Source organism: Plasmopara halstedii, assembly GCF_900000015.1.
Source record: "Plasmopara halstedii genome assembly, contig: Scaffold_54, whole genome shotgun sequence".
Lineage (NCBI taxonomy): Eukaryota > Oomycota > Peronosporomycetes > Peronosporales > Peronosporaceae > Plasmopara > Plasmopara halstedii.
The window spans coordinates 580,886-586,885 of record NW_020186975.1 but is presented as its reverse complement, the minus strand read 5'-3'; positions in this window follow the sequence as shown (position 1 = coordinate 586,885).

Below are 6,000 nucleotides of genomic sequence, written 5' to 3'. Positions count from 1 at the left end.
CGGTCCACAAAGACCACAATATCAGGATTAACCGCCGCGACTGAGAGCAAAGGCGATACATTAAAATGCCAGCATTCCGCGAGAAAGTCAGGCTAGCCAAAAGTGTCGCTCTTTGTCGTGAGGGTTTAACCCGCCAGCGCCTTTCACATATTACGTACTGACCCACTTATACATATTTATTCACAATAACACGACTCTTCGATAAAACAGCATCTAAGCTCCGAGATATCTTTCATTCCCACTACGATAAATGTGACGTCTGATCTTTTCGATATAGGTATAGCCTCATCAAATGGCGGCGCCGCCATCGCATCATTTGGCAATGTATAGTGGTGGCGACTCGAGAGCGCATATACCACCTTTTTACACCAGCCCGATGAATAAATTCTGTCAAATTTACACTTTGCAAGAGAATATATAACTGTTTTCAGTAATCAAGTCGTTGCGCACCAGCCCCACAACGACGCATGATCGAGATAGATCACAAACTGCTTTGAGCCAGGCAAGTGCACCCCGAACTTTATGATGACAAGTTTCAATACATGTAGCTTTTGTCATGAACATTGTAGTACTATTCTAGCACTTTGAGTCTTACATGATACCTCGTGTCATGCCGCCGGGAGTAATACACAAGCTTTTGCACAAAGCCATAAGCGTCATAGCCGACATGAAATGAACGATTTGATTTTGGACGGGCCAGAATCGGGACAAACTTGAGGAATTTTTCTATAATCTAAACGCCGTGCACGCAGTATTTTTTTGATAAGGATTTGTGAAGCTTTTGCGGTGAGTCGGCATTGTTCGCACTGTACCTAGGCAAGCCGCTTTTTCATAGTCATACAGGTACGCCATAATTGCCAATATACACGCTCTCCCTCAACGAAGCAGTGCAGAATGGGAATTTCCTTTGCGAATCATATTTATTAAAGAATAGCATACGTAAATGCATCAACTCGAACATTGTGTGCAGATGTTCAATTTAGCAATCAGCATCTGTCTTTCGTGCTTTGCATGACTATAAGCAAATATATCCTTGAACTAGGCTTGCGTATAGCCAAACTGTGGTCTGAAAAGCTCGTCGCCAACGTCGTGGAAAGACCAAACATCGCTGGCATATTCGACCATCCCTGTGGCATAACCAATCATTAAAAACACCGCAGTGAAAGCACATCCACTCTCGCATCAGAACCCAATTATATCCAAAGCACGGACCAAGAGCCTATACTGTAGCCAACCAGGCCGTTCTGATTGTTATGCGGCAGATCCTCTTTTGAAAATTGGTTCGGTGTGTTAAAATACGTTGTTCACGACAGACGTTAAACACAACACGTACGCAAAAAAGTGACCCGACGTGAAGGGAAAGGATAGTCCCGACCTGGAGGGTAGTAAAACGACTTTAAAGCTCGAAGCAAATTTGCAACGAATCAAAATGAATTGGTGATTTTTCGGGCTGCATACAAATCCCCAAGGTTTGTTAAAGGTTTTCCTTTTACGTATACTTCTGTTTTTATACAATCCAGAATGCACTGATCTAGAGCTCTGGAAAGCTTGAGCCTATATTTACGTGAAAAGTTCCTAGCAAAAATGAGTGGCTAACGTCACTTAGTTCAAAGGAAAGAGAAATGTCTCTCTAATCATCAGTAAAAAAATCCCTTAGAAGGAACCAGCATCTATATCACACGGAATTTATATGACTTCACATCAGAGAAGATGTCACATGTGCATGGGGGGACACTATACTGTATTTTTATCGCTAGAAATCTCCACAATGCACGCAGAAGGCACGTCTCTTCGAGTAATGGCTAAGTGTAGCCATTGTACGTTGGCATGTTTTGTGGGTCTTTTAGTACCACTTCGAAACATCTTCCCGAAACAAATCAATATGATACTTCAGGGTAGTCGTCTAGCTTCAATTCCTCGGCACCCAGTGAATATTTCAAAGACAGTTTCATTCAAGATGGACGACGAGCTCAGCTACCAACCGTACTACTTCGGTAACCTTACCATGTTGTAATTTCTTGCACATATTACCGGAGGATATTTCTTCTATCTCTATAACAGTATATGACGAAAGTAGAGAGAAGTGATTACCAACCCTTACGACTTCCTATGCAGCGCGGCCGCCGTAGCTCTTTCGCTTAGAGGGAAGTTAGTTAAGATCGGCGACCTTCGTTCTATACTTAAAATTTAGCGGAATGCAGAATGCAATCCGCCTACTCCAAGAGTAGCTACAACCTGAACCCAAGGCTCATCAAATCTTCAGTTTAAAAAAATAATCTGTATTTCTCCGTAATATCTGCGGCAAAGCCGCCTGACTCGCGTTTTCGGATCATATTGCTCATAACGCCTCCCTCACTGCGCATGAATCCATCTTTCCTCTCGGTACAATAATGTTTATAATTTTGGCGTTCTCAGGTATACCTCTTCCTATAAAGATATTCGAACGCTTATCTCCCCCAACCTCGTCACCCACTGACACCAAACGCATGCAAAGGTCAACAAACTCAACCAGGTGGCCCATAATATAGTTATCACAAAGCATGGATTTGAATTTGACCTGCGGTCGTGCTAGCTCCGTTTCATGTGAAAATCGCGTAAGTTTGTCCGCTCCTCGGCGGCAGACAAAGAGTTACGGATCAGCAAATGATAAGCCGAGTTTCAAGAGCCGACATTGACAGTTCTCGCCGTTAAATATCTCGGTGTAGCTTGTCGTGATCGCGTTTGGGCTCATAAACCTTAAAAGCTTGCAGAGAATAGTTTCTATCATAACAAAAAATATCAACCCTGAGCACGGCCAAAAATCTTCTGATAAAGGAACAAGTCCGATTCTAGGTTATATATTCTGGAATTTTGTTTTTAAAGGTGGCACCTGATAATGGAAAGAAATCAGTACCAGGATATTGGATATATACCAGATGTCAATTCATCCATTTCAGAATTTTGGGAATCAACGATGAAGGTGTCGATGCTAGTAGACGGCTTGTCTGGATTTATACACAAACGTTATGCTGCAAAGTTAGACGTGGATGTTAACATCTGACTCACTGTGCTCTGTACGACAATGGTCGAAAATACCATCGTTTTGGTCCATGCATATTGGCGATGCGGTCATGCAACTATTTCACAAGAAGGTTGCGGTCGCCGGTGCGTACGACAACTCTTAAGCATAACCAGCCACTGTCATAGCTTCCTGCTCGAACAACTTAGTATTTCATAATAAATCCTCTCATACATCGCACGAAAGAATGGAACTATAATGTATTGGTAAGATTATTGCCATGTGATGTAATATTGGGTTTCAGGAAGCAAGTCAAATTGATGACGCAGTGCCTGACTTGGAAGAAACAGACGTTATGCGTCTCTTGTTACCATGTCGTGATATATTTCATCAAATGATCAAAAGATAATCATAACCCTTTAGGATAATAATTATAATCCTTTCACTATCGGTGCTTTGCGGTCATTTTTAATGATGAAACCATCTCCGACAGATGGTGAGCTCAGTCCATATGCTACAAACCTCTTTTGTTCTAGTGACTTCACCGCCTCACAAATTTTCGCAAACATCCACCTTAAGAACTATCTCGTCATCCCATTTACGACCATATGACTTCATTCGTCACGATACCAAAGAGTTTTGCTGCTTCGTAAGGCGGGGCGTCACATGGTTTTGTTTAATCAGCAATGACGTTCATCGAACTATTTCGATAACATCAGGACCCTGCCCTTAAAATTGCGACTCATAATTAATCGTCCTATACAAAAGAATAGGACACATAGTATTTTCTTACATGTCACCACTAGTTTTGAACAAAGAGACCGCGACACACAGTCATTCTTTCTTTTCAAAAGCTTCGTTGTATGTGATATTTGCATACACCAGATACTAAACATCTTACCAGATATACACTTTGTAAGTCGCGATAAACCGTCGTTTATTACAATCTCGACAAAAAAATTAAATTTATAACGCGGTACACTTTGGAGCCGTCAAAGTCTTCAAATTTACCGGAAGGTTAACGCTTTCAACATAATAGCAGTGTCCTCTTAGAAAAACGGATGTCAGTTTCGAATTCGGCAATAACAAAGCCTCTGCGGAATGGCGACTTTATTTAAGGTTTGCCCGTCTTCATGAATCCTGGGTCGTATAATTCAGCAATTGACACCTGGGCTGTGAGACAGCATCTTTGAGTTCCAAGGTTGCATCCCGGTGATCTCGACCAGCATGAGGTAGAATAGAGATCTGTTCTTCACCAGAAGATCATCCTGCACCTGCTGGGAGACTACGTTTTTTCGCAAAGGGTACGTCAGACAAACTTGATACCACATAGCTGAGAGAGAAGGGTGCTCATAGGGCGCAGGTGCTTCATACGGCCGCATATGAAACATCTGCGAGCTTCCTGACAGTTGTGTGATCTCACTTCTTCCCTTCAGCGCGGGTACCTCTTGAGTGCTTGATAAACTTCCACCTCTAATACGAAAGTTCCAGCACAAAAGCAGTATAGCAATACTGCATCATCCATCGCCCCGCAAAAGAAATGATGTAGACGCAGAGGTCTCGGTGCAAGCAGCACACGTTTGAAGGCCCTTTTCAAAGCTGGAAACCTGTATTGCCTTCAGCTGCCATTCCAGTAAGCCTGATAAGGCGTTGTGAACATTTCAACAGATGTCGCTTCTAAACCACCAGTTTTAAATTTACCTCCTCCACATAAGTAGTGCACCTGATCACTTATTCTTGCGCACGGCTTCAGAGTCTATAGGATGGATGGCTTGCATTAGCAACCTGAAAAGGAGAGTCGGTTATGATCCAACATAAGCTTGTTCGTGATGCTTCTGTCGGGATCTCACCAGTGCATTCTCATAGCTACTAAACCCTCACAGGCGAGCAATTACCGCTTTTGGCCCTTTGAACACCAGTTTATCTATCTCATTGTAACTTACAAATTGCCAAGCATGTCTGATTGATCAGGGGGCATAAATTAGTCCGAACAACACATGCTCTACAGTACTTCCACGACTCAATCAATAACAAATGCAATGGGGTTGCCATGCATCATGCATAAAGATTGTTTGATCCAAAGACCCTGTGATTACTGTTGTGTAAAGGTATAATTTATACGGAGAGCATTTGTAGGAACTAGATACCGTATTTGTTTATTATATCAAGATAGACATATATTTAGGACTAATTTCAGTATCTGTTCCCTATACATCGGTTCCCTATATCGATGATTAAACTTCATGCATCGCACTACGTAAGGCGCCCATGGGTCCCACGATTGATCCTTAAGGGGCTCATTGTAGTCATCAGTACTTTGCTAATATTGCAATGTGCATGTGCAGAACGTACCTCATTTACGCACTGCTAATTTGAATCAGCGGTAGAATCGTCAAATAGATCATGGTTATATCGTTCCAGGACACTACGCGATAAGTTTCCACGAATTCTGGGCTTTAACGCAAACAAGTAATTCCTCATACTTTACTTCTATCCTTATGTTGTCGTCAACATTTACACTGTGTTGAAGTCGACTCTTGCTTAAAGTGCTTTCTATGTCGTACTTTGTTTTTTTAGATGAGAACGAGGATCCAGAAACATTCGGCGAAGACGATGCTTATAAAGCAAAGGGCACAAAATATTTGTACAGATGGGGTCATACTACTATGCAAGAATGAGTAACAGCTAGTGTTTGAAGTTCGGACTTCAAATATTCGTCTCTTCTGCACAAATTGATACATGTGCCCCTTGTGTATCGAATCTTTTGGTTAGCAGCGCGACTATCTGACATGATCAAATGACTTTTGATGTTGCGATCAAAAAAATAAGTAACTTTTGTGGACAATCTCTTGTGTGCAATCGACGGTGAGCCGTTGAACTATTGCAGCTGTGGGGTTATCTCAGGAATCAGACATTCGAGCTGATACAGTAAAATCAATCCTGGTTTCTAAATAATTGAACAATAAGGAAAATATTGACTTTGTGGGAAGGAGGTTGAAAAC